This window comes from Bidens hawaiensis, unplaced genomic scaffold (genome assembly GCF_021521415.1).
Source record: "Bidens hawaiensis isolate Kalapana, Puna unplaced genomic scaffold, B.hawaiensis_p1.1 tig00006734_1, whole genome shotgun sequence".
In the NCBI taxonomy this organism is placed as follows: domain Eukaryota; kingdom Viridiplantae; phylum Streptophyta; class Magnoliopsida; order Asterales; family Asteraceae; genus Bidens; species Bidens hawaiensis.
This window is the reverse complement of record NW_027491459.1, coordinates 12,274-34,255: the sequence shown is the minus strand read 5'-3', so window position 1 is coordinate 34,255 and position 21,982 is coordinate 12,274. Positions and strand designations below refer to the sequence as shown.

Genomic DNA, 21,982 nt, shown 5'->3' with positions numbered 1-21,982 from the left:
GAGTATAACATGATAAAACAAAATTGGTAACTAAATAATAGATTATTCCTAATATAACAACTATATCAATATAAGGGGGATTAGTTATCACCGTTATCTCTGGTTTTTTAAGCTTGCTATAATAGTAGAATCCTGAGAATGCTGAAATATCAGATTCCGCGTCAGCCAACTCAGAATCGAATTCTTTTGTGAGTATATCTGAAATATGAAAATTGAAAACATACTTACCACAATCAATTTGATCTTTGATTTTATGATATTCTTCCTCAGTTATTAAGATTCCTGTGTTATTACAGTTCTTATATGCAAAATAAAGAAAATCTGATACCTCTAACCTTTTCACAAGACTCATATCACCTCGTGCCTTAACTAAATCATAAACAACATCTTTCCAAGAATCCATTTTCTATTTTCTTTTACGATATAAACTAAGGATTTACCCAGTTTCTGTTTCTCTGGTGTCTTTACCTATGGAATACTGATATACGATTAGATGACAAGCATGGATGCAAACAATGGCATTTCCCAGTTCAATACCGGGTGTCTTAGCCTGGAATGAAAACATCGTTAGACAACCTCAGCTATGATAGGTTTCTCTCGCTGGGAGTAGAAACATCAGCTGGGGACATGCATAGAATCATGAAACAATCTAATCTTATTAGACATTTGAAAAGAAGATAGATGTTTATAGATTCAGGGAATTTTCTAAGCACCACACCCTATCTAACTAAGCACCACACCCTATCTAATAGATACCTTAATTCCCTCTAGTATAGACTAGAGACAGACTAATTTATATCTATAGTATATATCTCGACTTATAGTACTTGCGTTTCCGTTAAGAAGAAGAAAGTTTGGATGTTTAGAACGGGAATAGCACGTTCTGGAAAGTCAGAAAGCCTAGGTACCACACCAATGCAGACAGAGAGGCAAGAGCTGGAAAGAGAGGATCGGATGAATTGAATCAATCGTTTTGGCAGCATCTTAAACCTTAATATCAATCTTTTATAGCATACCTCTATCTGTCATTTATGACAAGATCACGGAGGTTTCTTCTTGACTGTCTTAGTTTGATTGTAAGTTTTCTTTGCCGTCTTAGTAACCTTATCAGTCTTAGTTTTCTGATCGGGCTTGGTGGTCTTAGTATTCTGTTCGATTTTAGTATCCTTATCACTCTTAGTGAGATTGTTCATATGATTGCGTATCTCTTCAATCTGTCTTTTCATCTCAGATATCTCTCTATCTTTATCTGAAACGAGGCTTTTCATCTCACGATCCATCTGGGTTAATCTCTCACTGAGAATAGTACTATTTACCATATACTGATTCAATTCATTCCTTAGAAAGGATAAGATTATTTCACTATACTGGGGTGTAAAGTTAGATAGATCTTTGATCTCTATTGGTTCTGATCAACCCAGAGATCCTCTATAAAGACTGCTAACCTCTTTATCCCCATACTAATACCTATCTGGTATAGTACTTCTTTTTTATGAACAGTAAGTGTTTTCCAATCACGACCAAAGTTGTTTGTAACAGATACCTGTTCTTTACGAGACGGGTTAGCATACTGTGACTTAAACCATTCAGGTGTGATCTGGTTTTTAGCAGCACCCTTGTACTTGAGAATACCTTTGCCTTCCACTGTTGTGTAACAATAAGATTTCGGGGCTAAAAAGTAGCCCTCTTTGATCCTGTCTTCTAGCTTAAACATACCTAAGACCGAAGAAGATATCAATCCATCTGGGAGCGGCTGTCCTAGCACAACCGAGTCAGTATCAGTGTAGTAACAGTCCTCCCTTGAGATGTAAGGGTACATATAGATCCTAGCACAGGCTGTGATAGCAGCAGCTAGTTGTACAGCACCGTTCTTCGGTGGGTTCCATGCTTCAGAGGTGGAGCCTGTGTTGACATGATAGGCAACTATGAACTTCTCCTCGTTAAGCGGTTCACCGAAGATAAACGATCCTTCCTGATCAATCTTCTGTATCGATCATGATCACAGATCTCGGCTGTAGTGCTTGTTGGGTTAATACCAAATCTACCGTATAGTGAGTTTGTAAGTCCCCCGCCCCGGGGCGTCGCCGATCGATACGAGATCCGCACGAGGTCTAGGAGTGCGGAATCCTCCTAGACTCGTTTATGGTGTAGAAGATGAAGAACACGATTACACACAAACACATACACGAACAAACACACGAATGGGATAAACACATCTGCAGATCTTTTATATAATAACCGAAACACTTACATACCAAACATGAAAACAAATGACACGGCCGACCCGAGGTGAGCTCTACCTCGGGTCGTCCCACACGACTCTCTTGGTAGGTTTCTCTCTAGCTACTTGAACTGAACAAAAAAACTCTCTTAATTTCTGGATCTCTCAAACCTAAACAAGACACACATATATATATATAAACTTCACGGGCTTGGGCCTGTAGGCGAAGTTGTTCTAACTTCGTCTATGGCAGAAGTTGTTTCAACTTCGCCTATGGCGAAGTTGTTCTAACTTCGCCTATGGCGAAGTTGTCCTAACTTCGTACATCGTATCCGCTGATCAGAATTGCATAGCGACGGTCACAAAATGCACCAACAGACTCCCCTTTGACCGTTGCTCTCAATTCTAGCAAACACAAAAAATCATCTGTTACAAAACATGCACCAACAGAGTTCATCAGGGTCTTGTACACATAGGATAAAGCTTCATTACCAGCTTTCTTAGCTTCTAACCTACTTGAAAATAGTGAGCTAACAAACTCCTTGAAAGGGCTTTCCCTTTCCTCATAGATGTAGCCTGAGAGTGGGAGCACGGTGTAGCCAAGATCTCTTGCATACTTTAATTCTTCGCTATAGTAAACACCTAGAAATTCACCTGTTGGAAAGACCAGTGTCTCGTTCTTTTCCCGATAGGGAAGAAAGGGTTTATTGATTGTCTTCCGACAGACCACATAAGCCTCTATAAAGCCACACAAACTATCTAAATCCTTGTCTTTTATATCTCCATACCAGACTGGTTCACCACCTGGCATTTGGTATTCCTTCATTATAAAAGGATAGAGTGAGTTAACGTCATAATAGTAAAGGTTTTCACCATATGGTTTGTATGAATCAGTATGACCACCATAGTATGCTTTCCTGATAAATCTGTCTTTATTCTGATTTGGTATGTAGATAGGCCAATCTTCCTCATCATAATATCTCAAACGAAAGATGCTTAGAGCTAGTGAAGATAGCGTGATCTTGGAAATGATATCCAAACCAAAATTGTGATAATAGATCTCTTGTGCTTTCTGCGTTATCCCACCAAGAAGGAGGATATCCTGCTTCATATACTCAATCAAGTCCCCCCTATCATCTTCCAAATTGTCTAGAGACACATTCTCGTGATCGATTGTTCCTTTACTACCAAGAGATGGGCATAGACTCTTAGCTAGCTCTTTCAGAGAACTTGGAAGTAGATTCAAGGAGTCTCTGATTCGAAATAACATCCTCTTATCAGAATAGACTGATAACTCGTAAAGCCTATTGTTCCTCATCAGTGGTTTAAGCGTGTAGCAATGATGGCATACTAGGTGTTTTAGCAGGAGAATCCCATCAAATCTAGAGAAGTTGTGAAAATAGACAGTATTAGCCTTCTCTTTCTTCACCATTGAAATGATCTTGTTGACCAAGTCATTCAGCACCTTTTTACTCCTTTCTTCAAAGGATTCAATGAATGAGTAGTCTTCAATGAAGTAGGTATAAATTAGACCATCCTTGATGTCTTTACCCGGATGAACAACCTTGAGACCACCAGCATAAACCCTATGTTCGTTATTGATCAGGATCGTCTTGAGATCGGACACCATGAATGCTTTCATCCCCTTGCTCGTCTTTTTAAGAGCAGTTATATAACCTAGATAGTTCTGCTTACTATGTTTGATCTTTCTAACAGAACTAGCTATTATAGGTTCGACATCAATCAATTCCTCTGACATCACCGGGAGGAGTTCCCTATATCTAAGTATTTACCTTATATGCCTTAAATTTACAGATGAGTCGGGATCCTAATCTTACTATTACAATTATAGGATCAGCTCTTATTTGCAATCTTCCTTAAAGAAAGTCTAAGGTAGTTGCAGGTCCATTTTCCTTTTTTTATAATGTGCGGGATTCCTACTCTGAGTAGGCTTCTTCGTGCGTGCCATTCTAGGAGTCTTCATTTACTCCGGTATAAAGTTATATCAAGGTCAATAATTTCTTTCTGGTCCACCAAGAAAAAATCATTTTTTCAACTAAGGTTTATTTAAGTCCGCCACAGCATGCCTTTTCACTTCTAGTAGTTCCGCTTCAAGAAGTCTACAACCTTACTAATAACTAAGAAAGGTGCTTTCCTTTACTAATGCAAGACTCCTCTCATTCTCAAAGTAGCTGTCTCCGTCCCGCTATTCCTGCTTCTGGAATAGAGTAAGCTTCTCTTCTTTCGCTACCTCTGCCTCTCCTCTGGTTTAGAACCCCCAAATCCACAATGACAATGATTGCTTCAAGGTCCATCTTAATAGAAGACCCGATCCATCTTCTCTTGAATCTCGACATTTCATCCAAAGAATAGAAAATGGTTAACACATGCCGATTGGAGGACGTATTCCCTTCCCAGCTATTAGTGAAACAGGGGCCATCACTCTAATACGAATCGAAAGAATCACTATCGGGTTTGGTACCAACCAAGATTATCGTGGTTGAAATACCATCAATTTTTCATAGTTATTAGAGCTTCTAATTAAGTCGATTAAAATAATATTCTGATTCAATCAGTATTATCTCGTTCATACTCCTCACCTGAGAAGCATTTCACTAACCACCTGAGGAGCGGTAACAAGTACCTCACTTGGGGTCGGGTAGCTACAGTCACACACAGTTCCTGTACACAGTAAGACAGTAGCAGCAGTAGCTACTGTAGCGTAAGACAGTCACTCTCACAAGTATGGTTTAAACAATGTTCTATCGGTTTGACCACCAGGTTTAACAAGTTTGAAACATAGGGTAGATGGTCTAGCTATCCAACTGTAGCTGCAGTAGCTACACTGTACCTCCTTAGCGGTAGCCAGTAGCCAGTGGGTAGGAAACCTTGCCCGCCAACTAAAAAAAGAGCGATTGAGAGTGGATTTCAGGTTCGATAGTGTCGAGAAGGTATTAGCCACCGGTGACCGTACTTTCGTAAAAGCACCATTGGGCAGTGGTTCCTCTTCTCTTCTTCCTCTTGAACCTCGAACAAAGAAAGATCTCGGCATCAGCTCGACTAAGAGTTCCGAATAAAAAAAGTAAACTTCACTTTACTTAAGACGAAGTAACCGAGTGCAAAAAAACAAAAACCGTTTTCGCTTCAAATTACTAGTAATTAAGACTAAAAGTAAGGAAGTCCTTTTCTTGACTTTGGCCTGCGTTCATTATACCTACCCCCTTTTTAAAGAACTTTATTTCAATCTCAACAAAGAAATGAAAGCATAACTCTTTGCTTGTTGTCCTCTTACTTACTCAATTGTGGAACAAAGTTAACACAATCCCTTTCTTTCCGTTGGTCAACAACCAACCATATACACCGCCAAAGAAGTCTGGCGTAAAACAAGACTTCTCAAGTCCTGCTTACTATTACTAAAAATAAAGTAGTAAGTAAAAGAAGTCAACAACTGAAGTCCTTATGAACCCACCGAATCCAAATATCATTTTTGAGGGGCAACCAACCCCTAGTGAAAAATTGTTTATGATCTCCTGAAGCACCGATCTGAACGTAGGGGTCTCCCTAAATTCGGGAACAGCTATTGAAAGTACAGAATCAATTTGATCTTCCGGGGGAACCGTATGTCCGAACAGGCCTGGAAAAAGAGGTAAGGTCTCGCTTTCCTTTTCCACTCAAGTGTACGGCATCTGCCGTGCTTAGGCCCCTTCTTCCCTTCCCTAATAAAAGAGTCCACCGCCTGCCTTAGTAGTCTCAAAGAAGGCGTGCGGGCCTGCCCCTTTTATTAGTAGGTGTATCGATCGAAAGGCGGGGCGGCACAGCCCCCAACCAAGGGAGTGGTTACGTCCAGTATGTCCCCCCTTATTCCCGACATGCTATGGTGCCCCGGGGTGGGTATGAGCGGGTCGAGTCCGTATCGCCGCAGAGCAACAGCCGCGTCCGGATCTGATCTATCTACTCGGCAATTCATCCGGTGACTTCACGGTCGCCAAAGAAGCCCCAAGAAGCATCAAACATTTCCGATGAGATCCATGGAGCTATACTTAGATAGCAAGCACTAGCTCCCAGTGAGACTTCATAAAAAGCAATCAAAGATAAGATCGAAGAGAATGAAACGCACGTAGTGATCATTATAGCGGTTCCTTCTGATCCTAGAAAACGTCCGAAAAAACCTGCTACGGAACTACCGAGCAGGGGCAAAAATATGATAAGTAGATACATAATTTCGAGTGTGATCAGACAACCAAAAATCAGACAATGACAGAGCGGCCTGTGATTCAGGATTGATCGACGCCCGAGGAACGCTCTGCCGAATGAATGAGTCACAAGGTGTAAGCCCCAACGACAAAAGAACCTAGGAGCGGAGCATTTTCGGGGGCTAGCCTCCTTCCTTCTTACTTGACTTCCAATTCGACTCTTTTTTTCTTGAATTTGAATCATTTCCTCTATCTCGCCATTCTTCTGTTTAAGAACTGCGCCCCTTGCCTCCGGTGGCTATTTGACTAAGGCTGGAAAGAGGTGCTTGCTTTATGAAACTTCAACCTTCTTTCTTTGATTCTTTGATCGGAATACGGATGAGATCAGAAAGGCCATCATTGGGGCAAACGATGCAATAGCTTCGGTTAGAGCAAAGCCCAAAATGGCATAACCAAATGATTGTTTAGCCAATGATGGATTCCGAGCCACGGAATGAATCGAGGAACTAAGGACGTTTCCAATACCGATAGCAGCTCCCGCTGAAGCAATTGTAGCAGCTCTGGCCCCTATTAGTTTTGCACCTTCAAACATCTCGAGTTGATCATTCTCCTCACGCTTTTTCTTTTTCATTCACGATTTAATGTTCTAGATTCTTCTCTAGTCTAGATTCCTCATCGATTCTTCCCCTCGTTCTTAATATCTTGGACATCTCACTTTTCCATGCAACGCATTCTTTTCGATCTTGTACCCGCTTGCTTCATCTATAGAAAGATTCTCCTCTCCAATGACCTATTCACTACCAAGATTGACCTGAGTATCCGCCTTCATGCTTACACGTCCCCTTCCATCCTCCTTTTCTCCTTTATTCCCTGTTCTTTTTCCTCACGCTTCTCTTCCTAGGAAATTAGGCTTCCTTATAACCTATAAAAAGTATTTAAAGAAAGTGTAATATTGGTATAGACTCACAGAGACTAGATTCTATTTTTTGCTGGATCAACTGTGCGGGAACTTGAAATGCAATTGACTAGCAAAAAGTGTGGGTTAAGAGCTGCTGTTGAGGCTCTCTGTTGCAAATCCTTTCTATACGTTATTTTTGATCCAATCTCGCACTTGGTCTGATCCTATTCTTTACTAATGGTTGTTGACTAAAGGATGCATGGGACTCTTTTTTTCTCGTTGCTAGGCTTTCAACCAAGTGCTTTTCCATCTTAGGTGAACGAGCTACGATCTCGCAAGGCACTACTGTAGAGCTCTTTGGGCCTGCCGCTGTCTCAATCGATAAACTTTGAAGATTAGCTAAAAAGGTGGAGTTGTACCAATCCACCTTTTTATGGGAAGAGAGGTTCTCTAGCTTGATTCAAGCTGTGCGGGTGAAATCAGACAGTCCAAGAAGACCTCGGTCTTGGGTAATAGATGGAACCTATTCTCTAATACAATCAGTTGTGCACAAAGATGTTCCTACAACTATTGAGAGGGAGATACCACACTTAAGCGAGACCTTACCACTTATTGACTTGAACAAACCTTCCTAGTGAGTGTAATATGTTTAGTAAGCTTCTTGCTTTCACGGAACCATTCTCTCATTTCCTCTGCGAATTGAGATCGTCTATTTCAATATCCCAGTATTCGTCTTATCCATTCACCTTCTTTCAAATATGGCTGGTCATACCCAACAATCTCAAGAGCCTGACCCTGCTCAAAGGTCAATAGGGATTTTCACTTCCAGAAGAACAAAGTAGCTCGACAGGTAAGGAATGGTACCCGAAGGAGTGTGCTCGGACTCCCTTTGATTGAGAAATACCTCCTGAACTGTTTCGCTTGAGAGATAGGCCAGCCGGGTGTGAGAAACATAAACTAAGACTAGGAACTATATCATTAGAGCTAGAATTTCAACATCAAGCGCATACCTTATTATGAAAAGGGGCTAAAACCAAAGCTAAGGAGTTGACACTCGACTGAAAGGAGAGGGGTGAAGTGACAATGAGGTACGCTGGTTGGCTACCTTAATATCAACTCACCCCCCTCTTCCACAAGTAGGTGGAGACCGGGAGAGCAGGAAACCCCAACGGGAACCCTTCACCGCGCCACACGCTTCTTTCGCGAAGCGCTCTCTCAGATGTTTCCACTCCTGCCCCCGCAAGCGAAGAGGTTTCAAGATACCAGTCGACCGAGCGAAAGTGAACAGCTCCGAGCAAATCTTCTAGAGAGCGTACCCTTTGTTTCTACTCTTTCTCTCTTCTAAAAATCACTCAAAAACGAAAAAAGAAGAAGCGATGGGAACGATGGAACCTGTGAATTCAAAAGATTTTAGTGAAAAAGAATTTGAATGATTCATTGATCGGGATGGCGGAACCGGCCAGAGACCAATTCATCTATTCGGAAAAATTATGAACTAACGAGAGAACTGAAATAGAAATTGAAAGAGTAAATATTCGCCCGCGAAAACTTTATTTTCTGGATTGCTAAAATTGGGTCAATCCAATACGATAAAGAGTAAAACAAAAGAAAGATTTGTTTTAACATTATAAAACATTCTTTTAACATTATAAAACATTTTAAAATAGATAAATAAAAAATAGATAAATATAAGAAAAAATAGTTATTTAATATATTTATATTTAGTTATCGATAAAAACAAGATATACAAATTAATAATATATTTAATCTAGATTAAATGAAATCCATGATTCAGTATATTAATTATTAAAGTTAATTCAAATTATTTTCTATCTGAATTGAATTCAAAATCTTGAATTTGAATTGATTTATTCGCGAGGAGCTGGATGAGAAGAAACTCTCACGTCCGGTTCTGTAGTAGAGATGGAATTCAAAAAAAACCATCAACTATAACACCAAAAGAACCAGATTCCGTAAACAACATAGAGGAAGAATGAAGGGAATGTCTTATCGAGGTAATACTATTTGTTTTGGTAAATACGCTCTTCAGGCACTTGAACCCGCTTGGATCATATCTAGACAAATAGAAGCGGGTCGACGAGCAATGACACGAAATGCACGTCGCGGTGGAAAAATATGGGTCCGTTTGAAAGCTTACCTTCTTCTCTTCTGGAGAAAGGGCTTTCTTTATAGATGAAGACGTTGAGTAAGGGGGGCGGAGCTTGAAGAGCGTAGCAAGCTGCGCTAGCCTATTACGTTTTTCAGCAGCAAGCTACGGTCTAACGCTTGCCTCCGGTGGCTAACCTAGGTTGGGGCGAAAACTCCAAAACTAGGGTTCCAAACCTTTCTCTAATAATCAGGTAAGCTTTCAAGCCCCTTGACTTTCTATTAGATTAGTTTAGTCAAGGGCGCTGTGAACTGTAATTGTGAAAAGGTAGGAAGATCTGGCCAAATAAGGTGATAGCCCTGTAGATTCGTTCCCATGGTTCGATCCTTCCCAGTAAAACGCGGCGTGTTTGAATTCTGATTGCTTTTACGCGAGAAAAAGGGACCACCCTCTAAGCCTAAGTATTCCTCAATGACCGATAGCGTACAAGTACCGCGAGGGAAAGGTTAAAAGAACACTATTTAGGGAGTGCAATAGAGAACCTGAGATCCGATGCGAACAATCAGTCGAAGGAGCGGAGCTTAGAGCCTTGACTTTCTATATTAGTCAAGCGCAGTCACTCTAACGGCGTACCTTTTGCATGATGGGTCAGCAAGGAAATGGGAACAACGGCTTAAGCCATTAGGTGTAGGCGCTTTCCAGAGGTGGAATCTTCTAGTTCTTCCTATTTGAACCGAAACCGATCGATCTAGCCATGAGCAGGTTGAAGAGAGCTCTAACAGGCCTTGGAGGACCGAACCCACGTATGTGACAAAATACGGGGATGACTTGTGGCTAGGGGTGAAAGGCCAACCAAGATCGGATATAGCTGGTTTTCCGCGAAATCTATTTCAGTAGAGCGTATGATGTCGATGGCCCGAGGTAGAGCACTCAATGGGCTAGGGTGGCCCCATTTCGCCTTACCAACCCGGAAAAGTAGGAAATCTCTCACTACCAACCAGCAGACATCATCTGGCTGGGTCTTGCCGGTATCAACAACGAGAAAAAACTACCAAAAAGAAACAGCAACTAACTATGGCTCTTGGTGGGCCCAGACAACGTCCTAGGCGTAGGGGAGATCGGAGCAACAGGTAACGCCTAGACGACGTTTTCATTCCTGGGCTGCAGTAAGTAGATCGAGAGGTCGTTTCGCCCCTTGTCCCCGAATATGGGTAATATGTTCTCATACAATGTTGCTCCAATCTGACCTAGCTGGCGAACGATCCCAGTTCGCGACAGAGAACAAGACAGCGCGAGCGTACCTTTGTTCGCTTCTTCTCCACCAAGCACGGAAGTTTAAGGATAACTGTAGGTCGGTGGCTACCTAAGGAAACTCCGATTCGATCCGCCCCCCGGCTGGGAGGCATCTACCTCATCCCGATCACAAGGAGAGGTTCACTATGATGGGGGTACTTCTTTTTTTCCCTTCCGAAAAGAATGAAATGCATAGGGGACCATCCTTTTGTTGCGGCATGCTCCTCAGATTTACGGATTCCCCTCGAGTGGCTGAAGCTGAAGCAGCTACTTTCGAAGTAACAGAAAGAAAAGCAACGACTGGAGTGGGAGAGTTAGAGTCGAAAAGAGGATTCCTCACTTCTTTCTCTCATTCAAAACCGTGCATGAGACTTTCATCTCACAGGGCTCCTAAGTGATAAAAGAAAGAAGAACTCCTCTTCTTTCTTTTTTGATTACCTTCCTCGCGTATGTATAAGACCGAATCCATTCGATTTCTAAAAAAGATTACTAATCCTTAACTTTTAGAGGAATCCTTCATCAGTGGTTGTGAATGACTAATTTTTTCAATCCCGCCTCCTTCATTCCTACTACCTCCTTCGGTGAGAAGTTCCCTTCCTTAAAATGAAAAGAAAAACAGAAAAAAAGAAAAAAAAAGAAAAAAATGCCTGATTGGTCTGCTCAGCAAACGTACAAAGTGGACCGCTGTTTGGCTGACCCCCTTCTTCCCATTCGGGTTGGGTTGACCCAGAAGTACAGTAAGAAGGAATGGAACCGCTTGAGAGTCATCTGAAGTTCACACTTGGGTAAAGACGACTGACTTTGGAAACGGAACACGAACCAATTTAAGCTATTCCGGCTTCTTATTGAGCGTAGCGAAATCAAGGTTTATGAGAAAGTCAGCGAAGTTTCTATGATGTTCTACCTTTGTGCAGTCTCGCTCCACAGTGACAGCGGAAGGCTCCGCACCTGAGCCTCGTTAGACTCAGCAGAAGTGTAAGGTGTAAGTGAAGAGAATAGAAGAGATGAAGTCCGCCCCTTAGCCTAGTCTATATCCACAGCTGACGCAACTCCGTCTCACTACTACTTAATTAATTCATTAATGGCTAAACTTTTTCATAACCTGAGCTTTCCTTAACCAGTTGACCTTACTTCGTAACCTTAGCCTCTCTTTCTTTATAGTTCGACTAAGTGACTTCGTAACCGAAACCTACTTTTTTTCTTACTGTAGCATAGGCCTTCGCCACTTCAAACGGGCCCTTCGCCCCTCTTTTTTTCTTAGAAAGAGCGGGGCCTTACTTATTCAGGGGGTGGGGGAACCCGTAGGAAGGGAGGACGAACCGCCGAATTGACATCTGAAATCGCCAACATGAACACAAACGAAATCTTTAATTTCGTATAGAAAGAAAACGAACCACTTCTATTCTCGGAGCCCACGGAGCGGTATATGAAGAATGGCTTTTTGGTCCCTTTCGTCCAGTGGTTAGGACATCGTCTTTTCATGTCGAAGACACGGGTTTGATTCCCGTAAGGGATAGGTACTCATTCCCGGCCGCTTTCAGTTAGTGTTCGTTGCTGAGTGATCGCTCGCTATCTGGCTGGAAAAGGTGGTCCGGAAGCTTCCTCTCTCCCAGCAAGCAAGATGAGATCACCACTTCTCTCGGACTTCCTTTACTTCGTAACCTTAGCTTTAGATGTCCTTTCATAGATTCTCGAACCTCCGACAGACATAATATCCATATGCGTTCTTTCTCTCCTCCCCTCAGCCATAGAGTCATCTTTCCCCCTTTTTCACTATCTCGCCCAGCATATCTGCCGGGAGCAAGAGCATATCCAAGTCCCCTATTCAGTTGAATCAGATCTTGTAGCGCTCACTGCTGAGGCGAAAGAAAGGAGCAAGATACGGCCAAAAAGCCGGAAATATCTTAATAAAAATACGGGATCAAGAAACTAGCAAACAAATATGCTCGACTGGATTCTTTTCTCGTATGCCCAGAAAATCCATTTCGGTACAACTCCGCTTGCTGCAAAGCCTTTCTTTCTCGTCCAAACACTCCAGATCTGCACTTCCCTTTACTCCATAGGGCCGAAGCCTTATTCAGTTAAGAATTAAGAAGGGCTTTTTTTATAGAGAGAGAGTCAGGGGCAATCTTTATTGCTTACCACAGCTCTATTCCCGACTTAAAGTCCTTTATGGATTTCAAGTCGGAGAGCTGTGACTTATTCGGCGCTATATCACAATTCATTCATTCTCGGGCATAGCTGTTCACGAAACGTGGCATGAGACATCTGTCGGCGGCGGGTTAATTCCGAGCGAGAGGTCAAACCAATCCCATTCATCCTGGTCTGATCCGAACGGATCTTGTTGAATGAATTGATCCATTGTTCTATGCCCTAATTCTTAGTTCATTTTTTCCTACTCGGACCCGCCGTACTTCCTTTGACTACTCCTGAGATATAGTGGAAACATTTGTTAGGGTGGAGAGTGGGGAGTGAAAACACCAATGCAACAGAGAACGACCACATGAATTGGAATCCGCTTAACTTATTAAGACAGACGACCGAGAAAGAAAGGCTCCGCGTTCTCCAAGTGGTTGATCTTAGCTTAGCGTGCTAGCCGCTGCTTCATTTCGTATAGTGATAACGCTTTCTCTTTCTTAGCACTCCGCCCCCCCTTGTATAGTAAGGGGAACTTTGGTTGCGCGGCTTTCTCTTCTACTTCTAGGGGTCTATTTTCTCTGACTTGACTCAGCGGTTAGAGTATCGCTTTCATACGGCGAGAGTCATTGGTTCAAATCCAATAGTATGTAAAACCGACCGAAAGCCCCGCTTTTGCCAGCATGACAGCAAGCACGGACTAGCAGCAAGGAGTCAACTGAATGACCAAAGCATCGGTTGCTTCCACTAGTGGCCTTCTTCGAGCGCCTTGACGCCTTAATATCAACTCACCCCCCTCTTCCACAAGTAGGTGGAGACCGGGAGAGCTGGAAACCCCAACGGGAACCCTTCACCGCGCCACACGCTTCTTTCGCGAAGCGCTCTCTCAGATGTTTCCACTCCTGCCCTCGCAAGCGAAGAGGTTTCAAGATACCAGTCGACCGAGCGAAAGTGAACAGCTCCGAGCAAATCTTCTAGAGAGCGTACCCTTTGTTTCTACTCTTTCTCTCTTCTAAAAATCACTCAAAAACGAAAAAAGAAAAAAAATTCTTTTTTTCTTTTTGATTTTTTGAAAGATTAAACGAAAGCGGTTGCTAATGCTTGTAGCTTGCTTCTGTCCTTAGTCAATTTTGGACTGAAGCTGTTCTGACTGCCGTATCTTTTTTGAACCGAATACCTTCCTCTGTCATCTCTGGTCTGTATCTTTTTGAGAGAAGATTTTCTACCACGCCTGACTAAGAAGAGCTTCGAGTCTATCGGGAGAGGATGTGGTGGTAACCCCCTCAGCTTCGTCTAGAGCCGGGCGTCCAGCCGTGTAGGAAGACTCACCCTAGCCACTAAAGCGACCCCACCCCCAACTCTAGCTGAGAAGCACCCTCCATCTACTTCCCCTTTTCCGTGTGCCCAAAAGCCCGACCGCCCGGTTTATGAGCCATTTCCGATTCCCTTACCCAATCTCATGAGAAGCAAGCCCAGCAGGCCCTACCTTAAAATGTCCCCAGACAGCCAGCCCTCACCAGGCTGCTAGCATTGCTAAATGCTCCGCCACGAAGCAAGCTCTCCCGAATACGACAGATGCGGAAGTGGGGAAGCCGGAAGTGGCTAAAGAAGTCGGAGGAAGAAAGTAGTTGGACAACTGTATACACGAGGGTACATTAGTCTTCTGGGAATTGGCAACATTGACAGAAAGGGGAAAGGGTAGGAATACACTTTTATAGGTGTAGCTATACTAAATTGGCCTAACCTTCGGTTCCCGTAACCAAGTTTTTTTTTATCATTCCTTTTGTACTTTTTCTTACTTCATCCATACTTTTTACTTTTTAGGAAGTGTGGGGGGCAAACGGCGCCCTCTACTTCTACTTCTAACTAAAGGCGAAGAGCCGGCATTGCAAGCAAATAGAGAGCCTCCGCCCGGTTGCGAGCCGGAAACTGTACCGGCAGTTTGAGTCGCGAAAGGGCCGCTTGCTTAACTTCATTTTTCTAGATTAAAAAAGACATTTCTATATATATATAATAGAATTCTTTATCTATCTAAAAAAAAGATATTTAGAATTTTTTCTTTTTCAATTGTTCATTCCTGGGGAGAGGAAGAAGCAGATAGAGCAAAGGCCTCCTCTTTCCGTTCGCTCTTCCCGAAGTGAGCGAATTGCATGTAGAGATCCGTAGGGGCTTATAGTTTAATTGGTTGAAGGGGCTTATAGTTTAATTGGTTGAAACGTACCGCTCATAACGGTGATATTGTAGGTTCGAGCCCTACTAAGCCTACCACCCCCTGCTCTTCTCTTTCAGCCCTTGCTGGTGAAAGTCTTAGAATGAATGTTGGCCTAGATAGAGGAATAAAAACTAGTTCAACCGGAAGGGAGAGGATAGGCGAATCAGTAACTGAAATGAAAGCTGGAGTCAGACAGTCAGTTGGAGAGCTAGGATGAAGAAGTAGGAAGGGGTATTCGAAAGGCTTTGAGAAGAGGGGCAACAGTGAAGATACCGAGAATGGCCGTGTCTATGGGGATTACCGGTCTTAGTAAGAATCTGCTGCAAATGCATGTGAGGGAGGAATGCCCGCATTAAGATTTAAAACTTGTCGTCTACTTGAAGGAAATGTTTGGAACAGGGAACTTACAATAATACAACGCCGCATTCTTCGAAGATTGAGGAACAAGACGAGATCTTTTAAGAGAATGATTTATTCGAGAAAAAATCTGAATAGTTACATCCAATTACAAACTACACGAAAGTTGCCCCTTTTTCATGGAGATTTACCTATCACGGAGATGCATAGAGGAACAGAACGAACTTCATATATCCCTTTTCCACTCAATCCAGAAACAAGATCGGACGTTATTTCGGTTCGTCTCCATTTTAGTGAAACTCTTCCTCAAGCATGGCAGCCGATAAGTCATCGAAGGCTTTGTGTGAATAATGTAATAGTCAGCATTACTTCTTTTCAAGTTTCCCAAGGTGATTTCATATCTTTGAAAGAAAATGATGCTATAATCTATTCAGAAATAAGGAGATCCTTCTATATCGAAATTTCAGTTTCTAAAATCATAGGAAAATCCCTGGATAGCCCGGTAAGAATGTGGAGAAGAACCAAAACGAATGGTTCCGCTTACTTAAAACTAAGAGGGGATGCCGCCTACTACTGAAAGACCCGTTTTTGCAACAGTTGCGTTCTTCTATGCAAGACGAAGACATAGAAAGAACAAAGAAGTTTGGATCCGAAAAAGTATGCTTAGGCAGTTCTTTCGCTGAACACAAGAGAATCAAGAGGAATTTTTATCATTTCAAATCGATATTATTATCGAAGAGAAGGAACGAAAAAACCCTAAATCTTACTACTAGAAAAAGAAGTCCTATAGTTTACAACTCTAAAGAACATACCGGATCAAGAAACTAGCAAACAAATTCACAGGCCAATCTTCCTAATGCCTTAGGGACCCCTACCGTGACAACAGCTACTACGCATCCCACATCAGATAATGATATCGACGAAACAACCCTTTATCCAATCCAGCCGATTCCGAATCGACCAATTCCGGGATCTTTTGCAGCGAAGGCCTGTCATCGAATTCTTCAAACCTGGGGCATGTCGATCCTGAATGAAACTAAAGATCATTGATCCTACTATCAAGAAATCCGTCATACAAAGGCCTAACTCTGGCTCTCTCTACTGGTTGAAGGAAGGGCAACAGCCTTGTCAAGGCGCGGGCCAAGCCCACTCAAAGTGAAGCGATTTATACCGAGCAAGAACCTGCACTAGAATAGGAAAAGCCAGACATTCCTTCTTTTCAGAATTCCAGTCCTGCGGGCCTGCCCGAACTGCCAGTGATTTAAACAAAGACGCGGGTGCGAGTCTTCCTCGGTTGAAGTAAAAAAAGTCCTCCTCCTTTATCTTATTCCTACCATTCGGGGTGAAAGGATGAGACGGAATAGCGTGTCATTTCGGAACCGTTCATAAGCTTTCCCTTGACTAATCTAAAAGTAAAGGCAGCTATCTAGATCATTTTGGGCCGAAGGCATCACAAGATCGAGAGGAGCCATCTTGATTCGGACTAGAGGAGGAAGGAACCTGAGCCCGTAGGTGTAGGAATCAATCCACTGTCTCGTTGCCAATTACAGTAGAGCCAAAGGCAGCTATCGCGATGAATTGTTACAAAGTGTCCCTCCTTCTGGCGAAGCTTCTAGAAGGCCGATCTCTACATAGAGAGATCCATATACCAGTCATGAGCGAGAGCGAAGCCTAGAGAGGCGGAAGCAGTAGCTTCTAGGACGAATCCTCAAGCCACTGTGATGATGCTTGGGAGGTATGTGTATGTATTTTAGAGATTGGAAGCTTGGTTCTGTGTCTGCATTTCGTTGATAATAATAGAGAGGCTTACAATTGGTGTTGTTCAACCTTGACAGGTACAAGGGGCTGCAGATTCTTAGAGAAAGAACAAGGCATTTCAATTCTCATATTTGACTCAGCTTTCAGATTGCTGGCTTGGGAGGATGTCTGTATGCCCTAAAGGGATGATTAGGCATTCGTCAAATGAATCAAGTGAATGAGGCCCTGCTCGACGCTTGGAGAGACTCTGTATCGACTGAATCGTATTGGGCGAAAATATGCTCATCAAAGTACAGGCATAACAACCAGGACAGATCTTGTATTAATCTACTATAACTATAGGATAGAAGGATAGAGTCCAAGGAACCTAAAAAACTCGAAGAAGAGCGACAAGTTCTCGAACAAACAGCGGGAGAAGCAGACTGAGCCTGTTACATTGATAAAAGGCAGTCCTATGATCACCATCTTCAAAAAGAAAAAGGACACATACTACGACCAGTAAGCTCAGCACGAGTATCGACCTACTGAGGCAATGACCATGCACCTAAAGCCACTTCACATAAAAGTGCATATTGAAGGAGTCTTGGTCGATGGAGGGGCTGCGCTTCTTTGTTCGCTAGGCTTTCGCGCTAATCATGAATCCTTAGCTTGGTTCCCGGCTTTGAATTCGCGCTAAAGCTTAGCCCCGTCTGTGGTTTAAGCGTGTAGCAATGATGGCATACTAGGTGTTTTAGCAGGAGAATCCCATCAAATCTAGAGAAGTTGTGAAAATAGACAGTATTAGCCTTCTCTTTCTTCACCATTGAAATGATCTTGTTGACCAAGTCATTCAGCACCTTTTTACTCCTTTCTTCAAAGGATTCAATGAATGAGTAGTCTTCACTGAAGTAGGTATAAATTAGACCATCCTTGATGTCTTTACCCGGATGAACAACCTTGAGACCACCAGCATAAACCCTATGTTCGTTATTGATCAGGATCGTCTCGAGATCGGACACCATGAACGGTTTCATCCCCTTGCTCGTCTTCTTAAGAGCAGTTATATAACCTAGATAGTTCTGCTTACTATGTTTGATCTTTCTAACAGAACTAGCTATTATAGGTTCGACATCAATCAATTCCTCTGACATCACCGGGAGGAGTTCCCTATATCTAAGTATTTACCTTATATGCCTTAAATTTACAGATGAGTCGGGATCCTAATCTTACTATTACAATTATAGGATCAGCTCTTATTTGCAATCTTCCTTAAAGAAAGTCTAAGGTAGTTGCAGGTCCATTTTCCTTTTTTTATAATGTGCGGGATTCCTACTCTGAGTAGGCTTCTTCGTGCGTGCCATTCTAGGAGTCTTCATTTACTCCGGTATAAAGTTATATCAAGGTCAATAATTTCTTTCTGGTCCACCAAGAAAAAATCATTTTTTTCAACTAAGGTTTATTTAAGTCCGCCACAGCATGCCTTTTCCGTCTATAGCGGATAGGTAATTTAGCTACCTCCGCAGCAACAATTGCTTCAGCGGGAGCTGTCGTCGTGGGATCCGTAATAGTGAGCATTGTAACCGATACCGGGAGTTTAATATCTAGTTTTTTCTGCTTACGAAATGCTTACGCTTACCAAAAGGACTAGGACATCTTGTCAGAAGCAAAAGCGAGCGGTGTCTCTATCGGAATCTATAAAACTCGACTGGAACCCACAAATGAATCTGTCTTGTCTAGAGGTCTATGACCTTAACCACTGCGTGTTTACTGACACACTATCCCACCTTAGGGTAGCCCCCCCTTATTTCAAATAGAATACCTATCCTATTAGCCCTGAATAGCTCTGAAGCAGGAAAGATTCTTTGCTTTTCTACACTACATTCTGGACGGAAAGGAGATGGTTGTTGAACATCTTCCTGGGGCCCCTTCCTTTGTACTCTTCCCTTCTTCTTCCCCTCCGACCTGTGCTATCCATTCTGCTTGCAGTATTATAATATTAGTCGGTCTTGGGTCTAGGAAATGCCAACAGAGAAGCAAGCCGAACCACCATAAGCGGATCCTGAGCATGAGTCAGTACGTCAACAATCATAAAAAAAACCTCCATATAGCACATTTCCCAAAAGAAGGATTCTTTGTCAGGTCTTTCCAATGCCGGGGACAGCAGCAAACCACCTTTTTGATTCACAAATGATTGTGATTGTGGAGTTGAGGGTGCTAGACGACTCGGCGATTCTACCCTACCTTTTTCCGATTGCTGCTTGACGAGAAAAAACCGCATGTTTGGCTCTATATTCAGCTTTTTGGCTTAGTAAGCTCTTCTTTCTCTTTCAGGCACTCTACCTCAGCAGGGAATCTAGTTCAGCAAGGTCCATAGGGTGAGCTCGCTTTAAGCTGGGGCGCGTCTGGTGGTATCGTATATAAGATCACACGGCTGCTTTTAGGAGCGATCTGTTCATCCAACTCGAAATATCGTAAGTAAGAGAAGAAGAAGAAGAATCTGACGCCCAAAATTCCCATGTCTTTCTTGGTTGGACCAACCGGCGAAAAAAGTCTTACTGAATTGGAAGAGCAAGAACAAGTCTCTCCATTTTTTTTTGGGGGAGCAGAGCAGTCAAAGAATGAAACAGATCAAATGATTGTTCTAGAATGGCTATTTCTCACAATTGCTCCTTGTGACGCAGCGGAACCATGGCAATTAGGATCTCAAGACGCAGCAACACCTATGATGCAAGGAATAATAGACTTACATCACGATATCTTTTTCTTCCTCATTCTTATTTTGGTTTTCGTCTCACGGATCTTGGTTCGCGCTTTATGGCATTTCCAAAAAGAAAAAAATCCAATCCCGCAAAGGATTGTTCATGGAACTACTATCGAGATTCTTCGGACCATATTTCCTAGTATCATCCTGATGTTCATTGCTATACCATCATTTGCTCTCTTATACTAAATGGACGAGGTAGTAGTAAATCCAGCCATTACTATCAAAGCTATTGGACATCAATGGTATCGGAGTGCGCCTCTTCACGAGGGTGATTTAAGTGCAACGAAATGCCTTAAGAATATGGTTCGCGAAGCATCTGGCTTACCGGTAATCTCCCATTCCCGCCGTCGAGAGACTTAAATAACTATAGCATGCCAGAAACGGGGAGTTGAGATGGTTAGACCTATACCCCGAAATGCTCCCAGCAAAGAAGTCTATGGTTCCATCTTGTTGTTGCTGGAGGTACGCATCCCTCTTCTCGGTGTGGAGCGATATACGCATCCAACGGGAACCCTTCACCGCGCCACACGCTTCTTTCGCGAAGCGCTCTCTCAGATGTTTCCACTCCTGCCCTCGCAAGCGAAGAGGTTTCAAGATACCAGTCGACCGAGCGAAAGTGAACAGCTCCGAGCAAATCTTCTAGAGAGCGTACCCTTTGTTTCTACTCTTTCTCTCTTCTAAAAATCACTCAAAAACGAAAAAAGAAAAAAAATTCTTTTTTTCTTTTTGATTTTTTGAAAGATTAAACGAAAGCGGTTGCTAATGCTTGTAGCTTGCTTCTGTCCTTAGTCAATTTTGGACTGAAGCTGTTCTGACTGCCGTATCTTTTTTGAACCGAATACCTTCCTCTGTCATCTCTGGTCTGTATCTTTTTGAGAGAAGATTTTCTACCACGCCTGACTAAGAAGAGCTTCGAGTCTATCGGGAGAGGATGTGGTGGTAACCCCCTCAGCTTCGTCTAGAGCCGGGCGTCCAGCCGTGTAGGAAGACTCACCCTAGCCACTAAAGCGACCCCACCCCCAACTCTAGCTGAGAAGCACCCTCCATCTACTTCCCCTTTTCCGTGTGCCCAAAAGCCCGACCGCCCGGTTTATGAGCCATTTCCGATTCCCTTACCCAATCTCATGAGAAGCAAGCCCAGCAGGCCCTACCTTAAAATGTCCCCAGACAGCCAGCCCTCACCAGGCTGCTAGCATTGCTAAATGCTCCGCCACGAAGCAAGCTCTCCCGAATACGACAGATGCGGAAGTGGGGAAGCCGGAAGTGGCTAAAGAAGTCGGAGGAAGAAAGTAGTTGGACAACTGTATACACGAGGGTACATTAGTCTTCTGGGAATTGGCAACATTGACAGAAAGGGGAAAGGGTAGGAATACACTTTTATAGGTGTAGCTATACTAAATTGGCCTAACCTTCGGTTCCCGTAACCAAGTTTTTTTTTATCATTCCTTTTGTACTTTTTCTTACTTCATCCATACTTTTTACTTTTTAGGAAGTGTGGGGGGCAAACGGCGCCCTCTACTTCTACTTCTAACTAAAGGCGAAGAGCCGGCATTGCAAGCAAATAGAGAGCCTCCGCCCGGTTGCGAGCCGGAAACTGTACCGGCAGTTTGAGTCGCGAAAGGGCCGCTTGCTTAACTTCATTTTTCTAGATTAAAAAAGACATTTCTATATATATAAAATAGAATTCTTTATCTATCTAAAAAAAAGATATTTAGAATTTTTTCTTTTTCAATTGTTCATTCCTGGGGAGAGGAAGAAGCAGATAGAGCAAAGGCCTCCTCTTTCCGTTCGCTCTTCCCGAAGTGAGCGAATTGCATGTAGAGATCCGTAGGGGCTTATAGTTTAATTGGTTGAAGGGGCTTATAGTTTAATTGGTTGAAACGTACCGCTCATAACGGTGATATTGTAGGTTCGAGCCCTACTAAGCCTACCACCCCCTGCTCTTCTCTTTCAGCCCTTGCTGGTGAAAGTCTTAGAATGAATGTTGGCCTAGATAGAGGAATAAAAACTAGTTCAACCGGAAGGGAGAGGATAGGCGAATCAGTAACTGAAATGAAAGCTGGA

At 42.9% G+C, this 21,982-nt stretch overlaps 1 pseudogene; it reads right to left on the bottom strand.

Annotated features, from left to right (window-relative positions):
• Positions 1-1,399: 1,399 nt before the first annotated feature.
• LOC143633464 (DNA polymerase pseudogene) lies at positions 1,400-3,980 on the bottom strand (annotated as a pseudogene).
• Positions 3,981-21,982: the final 18,002 nt, after the last annotated feature.